Below are 22,453 nucleotides of genomic sequence, written 5' to 3'. Positions count from 1 at the left end.
AAGGTTGGTCATAGTTTTTCTTTTTCTGAATGTTGTGTTTTAAGCCAGTTTTTTCACTTTCCTCTTTCTTTTTCATCAAGTGAAATTTCATTAATGAAAATTTTAATGTCTTATAATAACTTTATTTTTAAGTGTTTGCTGCCAAGTCGCTTAAGTCGTGTCCGACTCTGTGCGACCCCATGGACTGCAGCCTACCAGGCTTCTCTGTCCATGGGATTCTCCAGGCAAGAACACTGGAGTGGGTTGCCATTTCCTTCTCCATTTAAGTGTTTACCTTTTCACAAAACTAAATATCAAAATAGATCAGTTGTTGAGATTCCTTTCAATATAATCTTGAAATACATAATGTTTATGATGTTTTCTATTTTTGTAGATGATTGAAACTTCTGATAATAAAATGTTTAAAACCTAGCTTTATTTCTTGACATCAGTGCTGCTATAATATGATTACATGCAAGAGTGTATATAAAACAGAACAGTACTGGTTATATATCAATATTTGTATTGAATGAGATCATTTCATCATGTAAGTAAAATTTTAGTTATATGCAAGGGAAACATGTACCATCAAAATAATTTTGGTTTATGAAACAGTATCCAAAATGTGGGACACAGTAATTTCCTCTGTGAAATAACCATTTTGCTTCTACAGAAATGAAGCAGAAGCTTATTTTAAGCTTATAACTACATTATTCATGTGTATTTTGAGAATTAAGTGATCTATATAATTATTTCTTTTCCATGTTTCCTCAGCCTATAATGCTGAATTAATTATGTGTATCAAAATAACTTATTTTGTATTAAGACTTTTTATCTGCTGTTTTGATGATTTTAGCACTGATAGTTTACATATTAAATATTTATACTACTTTATCTTATATTTATTTCTTTTGTTGTCAAGAATCTCTTTAAACTTCATGAGTCACTACCAATTTATAAATTTCTTTTTCTTTTGCTATATTACATACTGCCCAGAGGCTTATGACTTTTACCTTAATAAATATAGGAAGAGGATTTCAAGACTTTGTAAAAAAAAAAAAATTGGACTCAAACTCATGCCTCTAGAAGATACTGAGAAATAACTTCAAACCGTTAGATGTATCAGTCATATATTATTATGAAAGCTTTGAGGCAGTACCAGAATAAAAGGTTCTCAATATATAAAGTACATGGGCATCCTTTGAAGTTATATTTTATGTCTGTTACTAAACCAGGAAGCTATTTTACAAATATCCTAAATCTGTAACTGGAATAAAATATAGTACTGAGGATTAGTCTTCGATTAGTACCCAAATCCTCAGAGGCTAATTTTAATGAGTAAATTTAGGATACTTTCCTTAGATTGTTGCTGCTTCTGCTAAGTCGCTTCAGTCATGTCCAACTCTGTGCGACCCCAGAGACATCAGCCCACCAGGCTTCCCCGTCCCTGGGATTCTCCAGGCAAGAACACTGGAGTGGGTTGCCATGTCCTTCTTCAATGCATGAAAGTGAAAAGTGAAAGTGAAGTTGCTCAGTCGTGTCTGACTCTAGCGACCCCATGGACTGCAGCCTACCAGGCTCCCCCGTCCATGGGATTTTCCAGGCAAAAGTACTGGAGTAGGGTGCCATTGCCTTCTCCGAGATTGTTGCTAAGTACATGAAAACTATTAGATTTAAGAAATGTTTTATAAACAGATACTTAGAAAACTAAATTCTAACATCAGTGAGATTGGTCATATTTCTTATTTTATAGATGTAATTATATTTTCAGTTTTTTTCTACTAATTTACTGTATTAATTAGAGACATTCTGCTCAATAATTTATTTAAAAATGTATTCTATTTTACTAGTTCAAACATATTTTTTGGGCTTCAAAATCACTGCAGATGGTGACTGTAGCCATGAAATTAAAAAGTGCTTGCTCCTTGGAAGAAAAGTTATGACCAACCTAGAGAGCATATTAAAAAGCAGAGACATGAGTTTGCCAACAAAGGTCCATCTAGTCGAAGCTATGGTTTTTCTAGTAGTCATGTATGGATGTGAGAGTTGGACTATAAAGAAAGCTGAGAAGAATTGATGCTTTTGAACTATGGTGTTGGAGAAGACTCTTGAAAGTCCCTTGGACTGCAAGGAGATACAACCAGTCCATCCTAAAGGAAATTAGTCTGAATATTCATTGGAAGGACTGATGCTGAAGCAGAAACTCCAATACTTGGCCACCTGATGTGAAGAACTGACTCACTGGAAAAGACCCTGATGCTGAGAAACATTGAAGGTAGGAGGAGAAGGGGATGACAGAGGGTGAGATGGTTGTATGGCATCACTGATTCAATGGACACAAATTTGAGTCCGCTCTGAGAGCTGGTGATGGACAGGAAGGCCTGACATTCTGCAGTCCATGGGATCACAAAGAGTCAGACATGACTGAGTGACTGAACTGAACTGAAGTAAATGATCCTTTTTTTAACCCATAAATAGTAATGGTAAAATAATAAAGCAACTGTATAATGTTGAATACTTTTAGAGCCATCAAAATTCTTCAATTCTCATGTAGAACCAATAATACTATGGCATCTACCAATAAAAGTTCACATTCCAAGGCAGACAGTGACATGAGAAAAATAATAGGACACAAACATTCTCTCCATGTGTGTTTGTGTTTATATATATATATGTGTGTGTGTGTGTGTGTGCTTGTCTGTGTATGTATCTGTTTGCATGTGTGTGCGCTTATTCGTGTCCAACTCTTTGTAGCCCCAGGAACTATAGCTGCCATGCTTCTCAGTCTATGGAATTTTCCAGGCAAGAATACTAGAGCAGGTTGCCATTTCCTTCTCCAGGGGATCTTCCTGGCCCAAGGATCAGACCTGTGCCTCTTGTGTCTACTATATTGGCAGGCAGGTTCTTTACTAGCTGAGACACCAGGGTAGTCCTGGGTGTATATGTGTGTGTGTGTACACAGAATACAATATTATGTAATCACTTTGTATAATCCTATGCATATATAACTGTTTACTCAATTCATATTATATTATTGATATCTATTACTTTTTATTTAGAAATATAACTGGACTCTGTGCTAGTGTTGAGAACAGTTTTCAACCAGAGAACCAAAGTAGCATCGAAGAAAACATATTTATTGACTGATAGCAGATTTGCAATCATTATCATAAATGACTGGGATTCATTGATGTAAGGGAGATGATTTATACCACTTGGAATTTACATGTACCTCAAGAGTTTACAGCTTGGACTTCAGCAGAGTAGTGACAGGAAGTGGGTCAAGGGGTTGGAACAGAAAAAAAAAAATGACAGAAATAATCAGATGTTTTCATGAGGTATTTTTGATAAGGTGTATAAATACAGAGTGATGTGAAACTCAGCAGCATGTGCTGATTTGGCCTATAGCATTCAAGAAAATAGTCATGAAGTAAACATGAACTCAATGTACCCTAACTCCTAATTACTAGATACTGGGTTAATTCTGGAAAAGCTGTGAAAAAAGAGAACGTTATTAGCAATAATTTAAGAGAATCTATCTAATCAGCCTCATCATAAGAGCAGGTAACTTGTTCAGTTTCCAAGGGATCCAAGGGCAATCATTTCAGTGGGCTGGCTGTCAAGCTTCTCCATGCATAAGCATATGATCAAGAAATACTTGGTTTTAACCTCTGATGAATCATCCCAATGAGGAGCTCAAGCAAGGTGAAAGGCGACTCCCAGAATGTTGTGGATCAGACATTGTTGCTTCCATGATCTCATCCTGACTCATACTTCAGAAAGAAGCATGATTCCCTAAAATTAAGTCATCCACACTACAATAGCTCAGACCCAGAATACGTACACTGACCATACATTCCTAATACATTTTATAGTGATATATAGTGAAGTCGCTCAGTCGTGTCCAACTATTTGCGACCCCATGGACTGTAGCTTAGCAGGCTCCTCTGTCCATGGGATTTTCCAGGCAATAGTCCTGGAGTGGATTGCTAAGTCATACTAATTTAAGAAGCACTTAGAAGTCTATTGTACATCACTTGTTTATAGCAAGGGAAGGGAATGTGACCACTTAGAAAGATCAGTTTCAAATTCTTCAGATAAGATCTCTTGTAGATTTTACTGTAATATTATACAATTAAGGTCTTCAGACATATAGATGCTACTTAACTTACAGTCATAATGAGTGACAAGATAACTTCATTATTGATTGAACAGTAAATAGGTGGTACTGTTATGGTTTTTTTTAATTTTATTTTATTTTTAAACTTTACATAATTGTATTAGTTTTGCCAAATATCAAAATGAATCCGCCACAGGTATACATGTGTTCCCCATCCTGAACCCTCCTCCCTCCTCCCTCCCCATACCATCCCTCTGGGTCATCCCAGTGCACTAGCCCCAAGCATCCAGTATCGTGCATCGAACCTGGACTGGCATCTCGTTTCATACATGATATTTTACATGATAAATAAGTACTGGTAGGTCGATATTTTGTCCCAGTGTGTTTTATGGAGAGGGCTTCCCAGGTCATGCTAGTGGTAAAGAACCCACCTGCCAATGTAAGAAATTCAGGTTGGATTCCTTGGTTTGCGAAAATCCCCTGGACAAAGGCATGGCAACCCACTCTAATATTCTTGCCTGGAGAATACTGTCTACTGACAGTACTGACAGAAGAATCAGGTGGGCTACAGTGCATAAGGTCTCAAAGAGCTGGACAGGATTGAGGCAATTTGGCACATACTCATGAGTGTTTTCGGAGAAGGCAATGGCAACCTGCTCCAGTAGTCTTGCCTGGAAAATCCCATGCGGAGGAGCCTGGTAGGCAGAGTCGGACACGACTGAGCGACTTCACTTTCACTTTTCACTTTCATGCATTGGAGAAGGACATGGCAACCCACTCCAGTGTTCTTGCCTGGAAAATCCCAGGGACCGGGAAGCCTGGTGGGCAGCCGTCTATGGGATCGCACAGAGTCGGACATGACTGAAGCGACTTAGCAGCAGCAGCATGCGTGTTTTACGGAGAATATCAATGGTAACTTCTCTTCCTATGTTTCTCTGCTTTTGCCTTTTACTTAACACTCTTACTTCATATTGATATAGTAAACCTTTTCTGTATAATTTATTTTGCATGAAAAATCATTAGGTGCTATTACTCTCTTGGTTAATAGATGGGCCAATAGATACTATCATTCTACTTTGATATACTAATGCTAATTATAACATGAACTTTAGAGTAAGGACTGTGGTTCAAAAGATATGGTTAACATTTGATTTAATACGTAATAACCAATGTTGAGCAATTAAGGATCTACTCTGACCACATCTTATTTGAAATCCACCAGAATAAGAGTGACACAGGTAACATTCCTCAGAGATATGATGAGGGTCTCAAAACTCTATTTGAAGACACACAAGGAATGGAAACAAAATATACCATAAATACAGACCACTTCAGGAATTTGAGATACTTTCAAAAGTGTATTTTAAAATTTACTTTAAAATTACTATGTAAACAGATTAAAAAAAAAAAAAAAAACATGTCCAGACTTCTGTGTCAAATATAGTCTTAATATACATGAATATTAATTGCAAAAAAAGACTGATATCATCTGAATTATACATACTTTCATCTGACAAATACTCTCTGAATGGAGTATTATAGTGATAATTATTTCAGTATTTGGAGGAAAACATCTTCTAAACATAGTTTGCCTCAGTTGGGAAAATGCTGATAGGTAGTATTAATTGGATCGTATGGAGATAAAATGGAAAAGTGGTCTTAGGAATTCAGTTTCAGAAAATCTATTTGATGTATTTTGCATGATCTTCTCCACATCAGTTTTGGATAAACTTTACTTTGTGCTTAACTCTGACCAAAAGAGTATCTTGGGACAAAGTTGGTTGTAACAGTGTTATTTAAATGTCTTAGCAAAATGGCAGAGGGGGTTACATAGAAATTAAAACCGTGTAATTACAAAATGCATAATTACAACATACTAATCAAGCTACTTGTATTTCACATATAGAAGCAAGTATCACTTGCTCAGTTGTGTCCAACTCTTTGCAGCCCCAGAGACTGTAGCCCATCCAGGCTCCTCTGTCCATGGAATTCTCCAGGCAAGCATACTGGAGTGGCTTGCCATTCCTTTCTCCAAAAGTGAAAGTGAAAGTCACTCAATCATGTCGAAATCTTTGCAACCCCATGGACTATACAGTCCATGGAATTCTCCAGGCCATAATACTGGAGTGGGTAGTCTTTCCCTTCTCCAGGGGATCTTCCCAACCCAGGGATCAAACCCAGATGTCCTGCATTGCAGGCAAATTGTTTAACAACTGAGCCATGATAGAAGCAAATCAGGTTACAAATACCTTAGAATGGCATGAATAGTCATGTTTAGTGTAGTGCAAAATGCTAGGAGAAAGACTAGATAAAAAAGCTTAGAAATACAAAGGAGTGATCTAGATTTCAAGATCCACTTAAGAAAACTGTTCTTACTTTATACTTTGATTCAGGTAGTTTGGGGCTTCCCAGGTGGAAAGGGAAATGGCAACCCACTCCAGTGTTCTTGCCTGGAGAATCCCAGGGGTGGGGGAGCCTGGTGGGTTGCCGTCTATGGGGTCGCACTGAGTCGGACATGACTGAAGCAACTTAGCAGCAGCAGCAGCAGGTGGATCAGATCAGAAAAAATCGGCCTGCCCTGCAGAAGGCCCAAGTTCAATCCCTGGGTTTGGAAGATCCCCTGGAGAAGGGAATGGTTACCCACTCCAGTATTCTTGCCTGGAGAATTCTATGGACAGAGAAGCCTGGTGGGCTACAGTCCATAGGGTTGCAAAGAGTCAGACATGACTGAGCGATTAAAACTTTCACACTTTCAGGCAGTTTAAAATTACTGCCCTTTGAAATGAGCCTTTTCCCTGAAAAGAGGAACAAAATACATTTTGATGAAGACAAGTACACAGAAATATGTTCTGAATCCTCATTTTCCTGGTACCTGCCACAGATTACTACTAAGAACAAGTGGGAAGATTACATCAAACTGTGCTACAGATAGGTTAGCTGCTAGTTTGGAATTGTAAGATAATGCTCAGTTGGTGGATAATATGCTCATTTTACATATCAAATATTACTAGTTATAAAGTTTTAAATATATGTCTATAAGATAATCATAATGATATTAAACAGTTTATATTTAATAAGATACTTAATAGTTAAAGAATATCATGGTTATTAACAGTTTTTTTTGTTTTTTTTTTTTACAGCTGGTACATTTTACTTCAAAGTCTGTAATAGTCACGTTTACAATGAAAAAGTGATAATTTTAACACTGACATGTTATATGATCTCCTTGAATGACAGATATATTCAAACACACCAACTGGGGTTTAAAATGTGAGTTAGAAAAGATAAGAAACCTAAAACAACAACTTCATTAAATCAAATTGAAAATGAATTCTTAAAATAAGAAAATTTTCTTTACATACAATATTTTATCCTAAATTTTGTAGAGGTGATATTAGCACATCTCCCAGTTATAAAAGTAATTTAATGTTTTTTTTAAGTTTCCATATCTATAACTGCACAGAATTCACAAAGAAACTCTTGAGGTCAGAGCCTGTTAATTCCTAATTGTAGATGTGGAAATGAAGGTCTGAGAGACAGTACAAGATTTTCTCAGAATTAATTAGCTATTTGGAGGGGAATCTAGAAGGTTCTGAATCTTCCAATTCCCAGTACAGGAGCTTTCCTCTCACATCATACATTCTGACTTTTAGTACCCATGTATTGATTTTTCTTATCTATGAAACAATAATCCATCTGCCCAGAAAAGAAATATTCCTGTCATGATGCTATTTTCATAATTTCACAAATAGTTTTATATGTACGTATTAATAAAAATGTTGAACAGTCCCAACAGTTTATAGGGAAATATATTTTAAAGAGAAAATAAAATCAGTTCACAGGATTTTAAAATGGTCAAACTGTAAGTAAATTAATTCAGGTTGTTTGCATTTGAATCCACTCCCATTAAGCCTAAAATTCCACCTAGGATGATTTCAGAGAAGCAGAGAATCTCAGAGATAGATGATACCTTTAAAGATTATGTGGTCTAACCTCCTTTGCAGCACTGATTATCAAATATGGTCACTCTGAATAGAGGGGAAGAGACGTTTATTCAACAGTATAAACTGAAACTGTTCATTAATTTTAAAACTCTAAAGCACTGCTTACAAATTGAAATGAGCAAATTACAACTAAGCCTTTCGACTTACTCTCTAAAAACTAGGTCTAAACATGAGCTCCCTGTGCCAGCTGAAAGTGAATGGAAGATCCCTAAATAAGATGCTTTTCTTAAAACATAACCAATATTAACAATATTTCAAATATTAAAATAATTTTGAAGTTATAGTCCTTTACACAAACTGGGAGCAATATAAGGCACATCTGTTGTTCCATTTAGGAGATACAGTGTGAGGGTAATTCAAGATAATCTAACATCCACTTATTGAGCATGCCCTATAAATTACAGGGATGCTATTGCTCTGAAACAAAGAATGTGATTAATACAAGATCCTTGTCCTCAGGGAAACAAATATGTAAGCAAGTCATTGAAAGGAATGTAAGTATAAAACTACTGGTAGTTGATTTAGTATAAAACTACTAAGAGTAGATTAAGTCTTAGAACAATCAGCTACAGAAAGCTGGTTGGAAATCTACAAAGAGAGGAGAGAGGATTTTCCAGGCAGCTACATCCATGCAAAATATTAAGGAAAGGAGAATCATGGTGTTAGTGGAAGAAAGGTTTTTAGCTTGCTCTGCTACAAAGCAGGAGTGGAATCTGGATGTTCTGTTAATGGGCACCACTCACTTCTACACATCATCTATGTGAACTGCTTCATATTATGCTAAGTCAATTTTTTCTTCCAATAGACCCAGTGGTGGATGGAGTAAGGAAGGGTTGGGCATTGGATTCCATTTCTAAAAGATCAGCTTGGCTTGAGTACTCGGATAACACACTTTACAGGCTCTAGAACACGTAATGTTTAAACGAAGTGTTCATATGCATGCAGGCAGTTACAGCATACATTGACACTGGCAATACCACTATGACTACTTCTCCTTAAAACCTCATAAAACCTCCTCTTCAAAGAGATTTATGAATAATGTGAACTAAATAATTCATGGGATTGCAGATGCTAGTCCAAATAGCCTCTTCTTTTTCAAGGTTTCAGTTTGTAGAACCGTGATCAAAAGCCTTCATCAGTCATGATAGTCACATTTGTCCTCACTCCAAACAAACCGTATTTGCATGTGAATGTTTTTCATTGAAATGAGATATATGATATGCCAGCCAAGGCCCAACTAAAAGGCGTTTTATGCCATTTAAATTCAGTCAAATTAAAGGCTGAATGCAACCTAAAAGGTCTACTCTCAGAACAGTAATTTGACATATCACAAATAAGAACCATTTTTTGTTATCGTAGGTTCAGCACTTGTCAGAAAATTGTACACAGCCATATTAACAAAGTGCTGTCTCTTAGGGAGAAATAAACTATAAGGAAAACCTTGTTTATAAAGCAGCAAAACACTCAAAGAGTGTAATACAGTGTCACTGGTTCAAAGTTTGCATTTTTCACTGCTATTTATAAAAGAGGATGGAAAACATTTTAACCTGCTTGAATGCCAAGAGATATTGTCAAAAGTAATTTTTTGTTTAAAATTTAAACAAAAATTATTTTTAGGAACAGGTGAATACACTGCCAATTAGTTTAGGACATGTGGCTTTAATTCATCAACTTAGTGAAAACTGGAAACACTGGTAAAGTTATAAACTAAAATGCCAAAATTAAGTGAAAAATATCAAATATTTGGAAACATTATAACACTTTTTTTTAAAGATCATGGTAATGTGGGGAGCTAAATTTTTACTACATATTATGGACAAATGTTACAAATAATTTTCTGACTAATATAAAATATCACTGAGTTAAACTTATTGAGAAATTTTTACATGAAAATTGATAACTGCATTAGGCATTAGAATCCAAAGCTAGAGAGAGCTGTTTCAAAACAAACAAACAAAAAGACTGTCCCACAAAATAAACTGTTGCACACAGTTGACATTATTTATTATTTTTTGATTCATCCACTAGCAACCCGTGTGTCTTTTGGGCAAGTCTATCTATAATATTCAATCTTCTGTCATTTCTATAACCTCATTAAAGTTAAGCAAAATATTGTAAGATTGTATTTTCACATTTAACTATCTTCATGATGACTATATAAGGCTATATATATATATATATATATAAGGCTGTATATATATATATAAGGCTGTATATATATATATAAGGCTGTATGTATATACATTCTTCCTATGTCCTAAGGAGATTTGAGATGCTTATAGTACAGGAAATATATGACACTTCAAGAAATACATGGAAAAGTCTCTGGACATCAGATGTCTGTGTATGTATTCGGTCGCTCAATCATGTCTGATTCTTTGTGACGCCATGGGTTGTAGCCTGCCAGGCTCCTCTGTCCATGGGATTTCCCAGGCAAGAATACTGGTTGTTTCTTTCTTTAGGGGATCTTCTTAACACAGGCATCAAATCTGCATCTCAAGTAACGCCACCCAAATTCTATTCACAGGCTTAGAATCAAATTTCTGAAATTCTAAAGGCAGAAAAATAACAATAACTATCTTATACCCCTACCAGCAAGTGATAGGAGGCCTACATTTGCAAGTATTTTCCAAAGTCCTTTTTCGTAAAACAGAGAAGCTTTCAAAAAACCCTTCACATCCAGCTATTATGGTACTCATGATACTGTCCACAGGGGTGAAGAGCGTAGGAAAGTTAGAGGAACATCCCGATTACAAATATTTTAACTTTAATTCTTTTCAAGTACATGCTGTTAGATTAATATAAATCTGAAAAAGAAAAAAAATTCTTTAAAAGGCATTTTATACTTTTTTTTGCTTGATAAAAATTGTGGAAAGTATAGGGGTTTACATGGAGAAGGCAATGGCACCCCACTCCGGTACTCTTGCCTGGAAAATCCCACGGACAGAGGAGCCCTGTAGGCTGCAGTCCATGGGGTCGCTAAGGTCGGACATGACTGAGCGATTTCACTTTCACTTTTCACTTTCATGCATTGGAGAAGGAAATGGCAACCCACTCCAGTGTTCTTGCCTGGAGAATCCCAGGGACGGGGGAGCCTGGTGGGCTGCAGTCTATGGGGTCGCACAGAGTCGGACACGACTGAAGCGGCTTAGCAGCAGCAGCAGAATAGGGGTTTACATATCTCCAGGAGATAAAATTGAAGTATTTTTATATGACTACATAACATTAAATTAATCTATACAATATCAAAGTGTGCCTTCTTATTTTCTAGTTATACTGTTTTTGGTGTAGATGTTATTCTTCAGGTTAAGAAAAGGCAAATAAGAAAGTCATTAAAAAACATATACACACATACATATAATATGGATAATGACTTTCACCTTTATGGAAATTTCCTAACAATATCAACTTATTTTTCAATGCCTATTTCACAGTAAAACTATACAAAAACATAGTCTTCCAAGGAAGTTTGCATTTTGGTGGTCAAAGAAAATAACAGTAATGTATAAAATCTAAAAACCTTAATTTAAAATATCAGCTCCAAATCATAACTCTAGAGAATGAGCAATTCCACAACTTCTTTGGAAATTGTACTATTTCATTTTGTCATTTTAGGGGTTGATATGTAGCAAGGGATCATAATTAAATATTTATAAAGCATATAAAATATCAAGTAAACCTGCAAAGTATATAGAATATAAAATATACTTGTGCTTACATAAGTATACATTCAAATATATATATATACATAAATGAATATCCACTAGAATGTATTGGTTATGACAGTTATCTAGACCACTTACTCTTGGTTCTGATTTAACAAATAATATGCAAATTTTAATAGGTTTCAGGTTTTTGTCATGAAAATTAAAGAGATATAAGCAGTGTTTTATGATGACCTAGATTTTCTTCTCTTCCTATACCAACTTGTGAATTGCTTATTCAGGTATTGAGCAATAAATACATTTTTTTCATATTGAAGTAATAGAAGTCATCAATTCTGAAGCAGATGCAGTCATATGTACATAATTCACAAAAAAAAAAAGTCAGCACAAGGAAAATATGTAATATGCTAGGGAAATTAGGACAATTTTGATGCAAAGGTATTGACTTTATAGGAAAACAACAAGGAATGGCTTGTGGCAGAAAAACACACCGTATCAGTGGGAATGTGAATGCTAATGAGAGGAACCAAAGGAAGGGGATATAGCAGCATATTTTGTAAGCAGACACTGATGAGGGCAGATGTAGAAAAATGATTATCAACTTTAGACCCCTAGAGCAACATGAATAAAATCACATCCTTGTGTTCTGGGAAATAAAACAGGCAACTTGGATAGGAATAAAGAGAGGCTTTAATTATCTAAAAGTAAATTGGGAGCAACCCATGATAATACTGAAGTGGGGTTATTATAGAACACAATGTAGAGTTAATTCAGAAATCAGTTTGTTCAAAAACATCAACAGCTGGGTTTAATAATAGACACAATGAATCAGAAATGAATAAAACCTTGAGATGGAAGATTATCTGAGCAACTCTAATCATATTATTAGATTTACTAAGGAAAATAAAAAGACAAAGAATCTATGAAAGGGATTTATTTGTGTGAGTATAGTTTTAAGCAACATTTTAAAACAGATTAATCTGAGGTCATGCTAACAGTATACATATTTCATGAACACTTTTTCTAAATCATATGCCACGATAAGCAAATTATATGAATGAGAAGGGGTTCACCATAAATAATCAAAGATAAAATGTGAGGGGATATGAAACTGTAAAACACATTTTTCAAAGTTAAATTAGACTCCAATGAGCTTCTCTTCTTTTGGCCTTTTGAATGTGAGGATTGGAGGTCAAAACCCAAATTTCTCAGTCTGTTAACAAATATTCAATGAGCCAAACTCACAAATGACGTGAAGTTTTGTGGAACAAGGTCTAGATAAATGTCTCACTCATGTGAAGTTCAAGAGAACACATAATGAAGCCCCCAAAGAGCTTATGATCAGCAGTTGACTCCTTCTATAAGTAGACGAATCAAGGAATCATCATGAAAGAAATGGAAATGCAGAAATAGGTTTCTGCCAGGTGATCAATTTTCTATTAAAATTGCCTACACAGTGTCTTTTATCATGTTCATGTGACATATGTACCCTCTAGAAGCAGTCAACACCCAGTCCAAAGCACCAGCTTCATCACTTACTCATATGAACTTGAACATAGTACACTACCTCTCTGTGCCACAAATTCTTCGTCTCCAATATGGGATGAGAGTGACAGTACTGACTTGTATAATTATAATAAAAACATAAATGAATCTATATCCATAAAGCACTCAGAACGGGCTTCCCTCATGGCTCAGACAGTAAAAAATCTGCCCATAACGCGGGAGATCTGGGATTTATTCCTGGGTTGGGAAGATCCCCTGGAGGAGGGCATGGCAACCCACTTAAGTATTCTTGCCTGGGGAATCCCCATGGACAGAGGAACCTGGCAGACTACAGTCCAGGGGGTTGCAAAGAGTTGGACATGACTGAGCACCTAAGCACAGCACAGCACAACACTCAGAGCAAAGTCTGGCAGCATACTAACAGTATGTGTATATGCTAAGTCACTTCAGTCATGTACGACTCCTTGCGACCCTATGGACTCTAGCCTGCCAGGCTCCTCTGTTCACAGGGATTCTCCAGGCAATAATACTGGAGTGGGTTGCCATGCTCTCCTCCAGGGGATCTTCCTGACCCAGAGATCGAACCCGTGTCTCTTATATCTTCTTCACTGTCAAGTGTGTTATTTACCACTATCACCACCTGGAAAACCCTGACTAATGTTATAGAAACTGCTATTTTTATTGTGCTGTTATTGGCCTGCTATATAAATGATCTATGTCCTTTCTGTCTCTTTACTGAGGGGTTGGTTTTCTCTGTTCACTATTAAGAACCCATTTTTTTATACAGAACTCAGTGTGTGCTAGGAACTCAGGATGGTTTTTGAATAAATATATAAAGATGGAATACCTGCTATCTATCAAGCACATCCATTAACTCTGAAGAAATAAAAGATGAAAACAACAAAATCTTTGTCCATTTTTACTACACAATGATGTTATTTTGCATGTCCCCTATCCTTGTTTCTGCTTTGAGAAGAGTGAAAATAATTTTAAATTTTACCATATTTAAGTGCTCCATAAAAAACATATATATTTCAATGCCATTCTCCCAAATCTTCCCACCCTCTCCCTCTCCCACAGAGTCCATAAGCCTGTTCTATACATCAGTGTCTCTTTTGCTGTCTCGTATACAGGGTTGGCATTGAATGGCATTGAAACATGTGAAATGTCATGTATGAAACAAGATGCCAGTCCAGGTTCAATGCACGATGCTGGATGCTTGGGGCTGGTGCACTGGGACGACCCAGAGGGATGGTATGGGGAGGGAGGAGGGAGGAGGGTTCAGGATGGGGAACACATGAGAAATAAAGGAATAAAAAATTAAAAAAAAATAAAAACTAAAAAAAAAAAAACAAACATATATAAAGTAGTTAAGGAACTTTTGCAAGTTATCTAATACTGAGTCATTCTGCCTTGGAAAAAAAAAAAAAAATCCCCCAGTGTACAGTAGATAAGAAACCACTGAGGCAACTTTTTACTTCACAATAAAAAACAAAAGAAAATGAACCAGTGTAGCTATAAAACATAATTGCCATATAAATAGATCCCATATTAGACACAGTTAGAGTTGCTTAACTCCACATTCTTACCCTGTATCTCATCTGGAGAATAGGGTAAGATAACCCTCCTCCAGTGAAATGCTTGCTGAGTGGCCCTATGTCTGAAGTCACTTCAGTCATGTCCAACACTAGGAGACCTTATGGACTGTAGCCTGCCAGGCTCCTCTGTCCATGGGGATTCTCCAGGCAAGAATACTGGTGTGGGTTGCCATTTCCTTCTCCAGGGGATCTTCCCAACGCAGGGACTGAACTCAGATCTCCTTCATTGGCAGGTAGGTATTTTACTGCTGAGCCACCAGGGAATAAGGCCTCTTGTAACTGGGTTTTATGTGTAACTGGGCAGTAAAGCCACCGTAGGAACTGAGGATCAGGAAATACATACAGTGTATTCTGAACCATCAGACTCTCCTTTCTCTTCTGCATTGCTCAGTAGGAATCTGCCTCACCTGCCGGTTGTGGTCCTTCATCCCATTTGAAAACAGGAAAGACTTTGATAAGTCATTTGTATTGGTAAACTGATTATTCTCTTAATGACTGTATTTTAGATATATTGTATATGTACTGTGTATGTACATATAGGTATTTAATCTCTATTTACTGAAACTATGACTGAATTTCATTAAAGGAATATTAGTCATCAAGAAGCAGAGTGGAAAAAATGTATGATAAGTGAAGGGGTCCTAAATTTTCACTTTTCCTAACACTAATCCTTAAATTGTCTGAATGATGTGTAGCTCTTTGGGTTTTGAGGTAAGGTTATGACAAAAATGTCTTGTCTTCTCTCTTTGACTTTTCATTCATTGACTTGAATGTAAATAGTGTCACATTTACTGAGTCAAGGAAAGAAAGGTAGTATTAATACCAGTAAGTAGAATCTCTATAGTTGTTCAATTATGTTCGACTCTTTGTGACCCCATGAACTGTAGCACTCCAGGCTTTCCTGTCCTTCACTATCTTCCAGAGTTTGCTCAAACTCATGTCTATCAAGTCCGTGATGCCATCCAACCATCTCATCCTCTGTCATCCCCTTCTCCTGCTACCGTCAATCATTCCCTGCCTCAGGGTCTTTTCCAGTGAGTCAGTTCTTCCCATCAGGTGGCCAAAATATTGGAGCTTCAATTTGAGCATCAGTCCTTCAATGAATACTCAGGGTTGATTTCTTTTGGGATCAGCTGGCTTGATCACCCTGCTGTCCAAGGTATTCTCAAGAGTCTTCTCTAGCACCATAGTTTGAAGACATGAATTCACTGGCACTCAGCCTTCTTGGTGGCCCAATTCTCACATTCATATATGACTACTGGAAAAAATACATCTTTGACTATATGGATCTTTGTTGGCAAAGTTATGTCTCTGCTTTTAAATATGCTGTCTAAATTTGTCAGAGCTTTTCTTTCAAGGAGAAAGTGTCTTTTAATTTGATGGCTGCAGTACCCTCTGCAGTGATATTGGAGTCCAAGAAAATAAAATCTGTCAGTTTCCACTTTTCTCCATCTATCTGCCTTGAAGTTATGGGATGAGATGCTGTGATCTTAGTTTTCTGAATGTTGAGTTTTAAACCAGTTTTTTCACTCTCCTCTTTGACCTTCATCAAGAGGCTCTTTAGTTTCTCTTCAGTTTCTGCCATTAGGGTGGTGTCATCTACATATCTGAGGTTATTGGTATTTCTCCAGACAATCTTGATTTCAGCTTGTGCCTCATCTAACCTGGAATTTTAAAAAAATGTACTCTGATTAGAAATTAAATTAGCAGGGTGACAGTACACAACCTTGACACACTCCTTTCTCAATTTTGAACCAGTCCATTGTTCCATGTCTGGTTCTAACTATTGATTCTTGACCTGCATACAGCTTTCTCAGGAGACAGGTAACATGGTCTGGTATTCCTATCTCTTGAAGAATTTTCCACACTTTATAGTGAGCCTCTTAGTCAAAGGCAATGAAGCAGAAGTAGATGTTGTTCTAGAATTCCCTTGTTTTTTTTTTTTTTTATATGATCCAATGAATGTTGGCAATTTGATCTCTGGTTCCACTGCTTTTCCAAAGTCTAGCTTGTGTGTCTGGAAGTTCTCAGTTCACAAACTGTTGAAGCTTAGCTTGGAGCATTCTGAGCATTACTAGTATGTGAGATGAACACAATTATGCTGTAGTTTGAACATTCTTTGGCATTGCTCTTTGAGATTGGAATGAAAACTGACCTATTCCAGTCCAGTAACCACTGCTGAGTTTTCCAAATTTGCTGGAATATTGTGTAGGACTATTGTTACTGGATTCCTGGGTCTTTTCTATGACAGTTCAGTTCAGTTCAGTCACTCAGTCATGTCCAACTCTTTGTGAACCCATAAACTGCAGCACACCAGGCTTCCCTGTCCATCACCAACTCCCGGAGTTTACCCAAACTCATGTCCATTGAGTCAGTGATGCCATCCAATCATCTCATCCCCTGTCATCCCCTTCTCCTCCTGCCCTCAATCTTTCACAGCATCAGGGTCTTTTCAAATGAGTCAGCTCTTCGCATCAGGTGGCCAAAGTATTGGAGTTTCAGCTTCAACATCAGTCCTTCCAATGGACACTCAGGACTGATCTCCTTTAGGATGGACTGGTTGGATCTCCTTGCAGTCCAAGGGACTCTAAAGAGTCTTCTCAAACACCACAGTTTAAAAGCATCAATTCTTCTGCACTCAGCTTTCTTTATGGACAGCTTTCCACTCTCAGCTGTAGAACTCTCACATCCATACACGACCACTGGAAAAACCATAGCCTTGACTAGACTGGACCTTTGTTGGCAAAGGAATGTTTCTGATTTTTAATATGCTGTCTAGGTTGGTCATAACTTTCCTTCCAAGGAATAAGTGTCTTTTAATTTCATGGCTGCAATCACTGTCTGCAGTGATTTTTGAGCCCTCCAAAATAAAGTCAGCCACTATTTCCACTGTTTCCCCATCTTTTTGCCATTAAGTGATGGGATCAGATGCCATGATCTTATTTTTCTGAATGTTGAGCTTTAAGCCAACTTTCTCACTCTCCTCTTTCACTTTCATCAAGAGGCTCTGTAGTTCTTCACTTCTGCTATAAGGGTGATGTCATCTGCATATCTGAGGTTATTGATATTTCTCCCGGCAATCTTGATTCCAACTTGGGCTTCTTCCAGCCCAGCGTTTCTCATGATGTACTCTGCATATAAGTTAAATAAGCAGGGTGACAATATACAGTTTTGTCTTACTCCTTTTCCTATTTGGAACCAGTCTGTTGTTCCATGTCCAGTTCTAACTATTGCTTCCTGACCTGCATATCGGTTTCTCAAGAGACAGGTCAGGTAGTCTGGTATTCCCATCTCTTTCAGAGTTTTCCACAGTTTATTGTGATCCACACAGTCAAAGGCTTTAGCATAGTCAATAAAGCAGAAGTAGATGTTTTTCTGGAACTCTCTTGCTTTTTTGGTGATCCAGCAGATGTTGGCAATTTGATCTCTGGTTCCTCTGCCTTTTCTAAAACCAGCTTGAACAACTGGAAGTTCATGGTTCACATATTTTTGAAGCCTGGCTTAGAGAATTTTAAGTATCAATTTACTAGCGTGTGAGATGAACGCAATTGTGTTATAGTTTGAGCATTCTTTGGCATTGCCTTTCTTTGGGATTGGAATGAAAACTGACCTTTTCCAGTCCTGTTTGCTGTTTTCCAATTTGCTGACATATTGAGTGCAGCACTTTCACAGCATCATCTTTGAGGATTTGAAATAGCTCAACTGGAATTCCATCACCTCCACTAGCTTTGTTAGTAGTGATGCTTCCTAAGGCCCACTTGACTTCACATTCCAGGATATCTGGCTCCAGGTGAGTGATTACACCACTGTGATTATCTGGGTCATGAAGATCTTTCTGTACAGTCCTTCTGTGTATTCTTGCCACCTCTTCTTAATATCTTCTGCTTCTGTTAGGTCCCTACCATTTCTGTTCTTTATTGAGCCCATCTTTGCATGAAATGTTCCCTTGGTATCTCTAATTTTCTTGAAGAGATCTCTATTCTTTCCCATTCTTTGTTTTCCTCTATTTCTTTGCATTGATCATTGAGAAAGGCTTTCTTATCTCTCCTTGCTATTCTTTGGAACTCTGAGCTCAAATGTGTATATCTTTCCTTTTCTCCTTTGCTTTTGGCTTCTCTTCTTTTCACAGCTATTTGTAAGGCAGCCATTTAGCCTTTTTGTATTTCTTTTTCTTGGGGATGGTCTTGATTCTTGGAAACGAACATGATACACATAAAAATGTAGAGGCATTTGCACACTCATCTATGCACTGTAAAATCTTTATGGCCCAAAATTTGATTCAGAAGTATTAAAACACAGATATAATGTATCTGTCTTAAAGTACACACATGCATGTGTCTATGCCTGTATGTTTTTATGTGTACTGTCACAGAAAAGAGCCATAAACAATAGCAATTCTAGCAGCAATGAGCAACTCTAGTACAATAAGTGAGATCTGTAAATACATTTCCATAAAATAAAATGGGACTTCTTGGATAAATAGCTTTTAGGACTAAGAAATGTACAGCCTGGAAAACTAGAAAGCCATAAAAGCCTACTGATGTTATATGAAAAGAATGGAAGAGGAACTCACTGGTCAAATATGAGACTATTTGAGTAAGCACATCAATGGATTACAAGACATAAGATATGCTTAAATTTATGAACACATACTGATCCTCAAAACTAAGAAAGAAGGAGACAAACTTGTCTGGAAGATGCCAAAATACTAACTGGTGATTTTAAAAACTGTCAAGAACAAACAAAAAAGCATCAAATATTTATCCTATCTTTCTCATATTAACATCAATTCAGGTATATAAATCATTGATTGAATTAACTTTATAGAAGTATTTAAGTTCATGGATGAATGAAAAAAGGATAGAATATCATTGTTTGCTTGGAAAACAAACAAATCTTCTTTTATCTTTTCAGGATAAAAAATAAAATTGTATAGATAATGAAAAGATAAAACTGGACAGATCATGAATTGATAATTTGTGGTAATCAGATCATGAGAATATAGTGATCTGAGTTTGTAATTGTATTAATTTTTTAAAGCCTATTAGTTTTGGACCACATAAGAAGAAAGTGAGGATAATAGCAATAAAAGCTGACCAAAATAGTCTAAAAGAAGGAGCCAGCAGTACAAATATAAGAAAATAAAGAGGAAAAGGACAAAAATAAATGATGCACAGTGAATTAGCTGTATTCCTGACTGCAATCCAGATCTGCTAGCAGCTTTTGGTTGGAAGTCTATGGAAATAGACACACAAAGACAAAACAAATAAGGAGTGCCTGTGACACTGGAGAGGAATTTCAAGAAGAATAAAGGCACATTTGCTAAAGTGACAGGAGCCGCAACTCTGAGCTATCCAAATCATAAGCTTAGGCCATAACTTTGTTTCCAGCAGCATCTACACAAACTGGCAGAGAGAGAAGATCTTTCCTTCCTTCCTTCCTTCTATCTCTCATCTATCTCTCATCTATCTATCTATGTAGTGAAAGATATACATCTGTGTTATAGCATTTAGCACTTCCTACATGCTCAGGCATGTCCAACTCTTAGTGACCCTATGGACTATAGCCCGTGAGGCTCTTCTGGCCATGCGATTTCCCAGGCAAGAATGGGAATAGGTTGTCATTTCCTTCTCCAAGAGATCTGTTAGACCCAGGGATTGAACCCATGTCTCCTGCGTCTCTTGCATTGGCAGGCAGCTTCTTTACCACTGAGCCATACCATTGACCAATTTACCAATTTACAGATGAAAGAGCCTTGAATGGTGACAATAACATTTAAGGAAAATAAATAAAGTAGAGGGCACATTTTTTTACAAAGCTTATTTATGGGTCCTTATAGAATTACCAGTTTAGAATCTGATATGCAGAGACCTCTAGGAAACATGACTGGAAAAGTACATGGATATATAAAATTAATAAAATGATGGCACAAAACAGAATGCTATGTATGTGTGAGTGTGGTGGTTTAAATACATGGCTGCAAATTTTTTGACACTCTTCTCACTGAGATATGGGTCTTGCCCTGATCCTTTGAATTAAGGTAATCTTTGCCTAGTATAGTGCAGCCAAGAAGATGCTACATTACTTTGGAAGATAGGCCATGCAGCTTCCATTTTGTTTGGTGGCCTGAGACTTCACTTAAGAATCTTACTGTCTGTGTCCTAAGAATCTTACTGTGTCCTAAGACACTCATGCAACAGAAGCCAAAAGGTACCAGGCATGTCAGCTGTGAATGACACTTTCTTGAACTCTACAGATCAGGCCTTCTGCAGCTGAATATCAGTGGGTTACTTTCTCTGATGCCATAAAAAGTAGAATTCCCCAATACTGACCTGCTTAAATTCTTGTTCCTCAAAATCATGATATAGTAAAATGATTATTCCTGAAGTCATTAAGTGTTTTGGTAGCTAATTAGTATAGGGGAGGTCATGAGCTCTGATCGGTGAGAATGATGAGTCAAATCTGTCTGTAGTTGATCTTTAAGTTACTGAATCAGTGATCAAGCAATTCAAAGATACAATTAATTGGGTGGTTGTAACCTTCCAATTCCTCCCTGGTTCCTTGGTAGAACACACACTAACTTCAATAACTGATGTAGGATGAAGGCGCAAAGAAGTCCGTCTCATTCCTTTTCCTGTTAAATAAGTTTTAAATATAATATTTGAGCTATAAAAAATTATGCACACACAACATAAGTGTTAAAAAGTATTACATAATAAACAAGAGGAATACAACAGCAATCCAAGAAATAGAACATTACAAATAATTTGCATCTACACATATGCTCCTCACCTATTCCATACCCCAATCTCCTTTTATATCGTTAGGGAAAGAGGAAGATTATAAATGAGTTCTATCTACTGCCATATAAATAACTGATGCACTACATCAAGAATTACACAGTTTAGAATCCTCACTAAAGAGGCACAACAAAAGCAAAATTATTTTTCTTTATTCATTGTTCCTATGTGCTATTTTACAAATATTCAAAGGCAGGTCTTTTTTCTTTTTCTTTTTTTTTTTTTTACTATTAATAAGATCTTTAACATTTATGCAATTAAAACATGGGAATACGAGACAGCAGAAGAGACACTGATGTATAGAACAGTCTTAAAGACTCTATGGGAGAGGGAGAGGGTGGGAAGATTTGGGAGAATGGCATTGAAACATGTAAAATACCATGTATGAAACGAGATGCCAGTCCAGGTTCGATGCACGATACTGGATACTTGGGGCTAGTGCACTGGGACGACCCAGAGGGATGGTATGGGGAGGGAGGAGGGAGGACGGTTCAGGATGGGGAACACATGTATACCTGTGGCGGATTCATTTTGATATTTGGCAAAACTAATACAATTATGTAAAGTTTAAAAATAAAATAAAATTAAAAAAAAATAAAACATGGGAATAAATTGGAATTAGACTATTTTCATTATATTGTATGTCTACCTCAGCTGGAATAACTCATTTTTCAAGATTCACAGCTGTACAGTCATTGGGAGGTTATCTAGCTGCGTGTGATTTTATACATCTGTCAGTTAAATCACATATACAATTGCATTATCTAGCATCTGGGAACAT

At 36.8% G+C, this 22,453-nt stretch overlaps 1 protein-coding gene across 5 annotated transcripts in view; it reads right to left on the bottom strand.

The window, feature by feature from the left end:
- The window catches only part of CADM2 (cell adhesion molecule 2), a 1,275,593-nt gene that overhangs the window by 394,012 nt on the left and 859,128 nt on the right, over positions 1–22,453 (bottom strand). The gene's annotated exons all lie outside the window — the stretch shown is intronic.

Source organism: Bos taurus, chromosome 1 (genome assembly GCF_002263795.3).
Source record: "Bos taurus isolate L1 Dominette 01449 registration number 42190680 breed Hereford chromosome 1, ARS-UCD2.0, whole genome shotgun sequence".
NCBI lineage: Eukaryota > Metazoa > Chordata > Mammalia > Artiodactyla > Bovidae > Bos > Bos taurus.
Note: the sequence above shows the minus strand (reverse complement) of the source record. Positions and strands in the feature narration are given on the sequence as shown.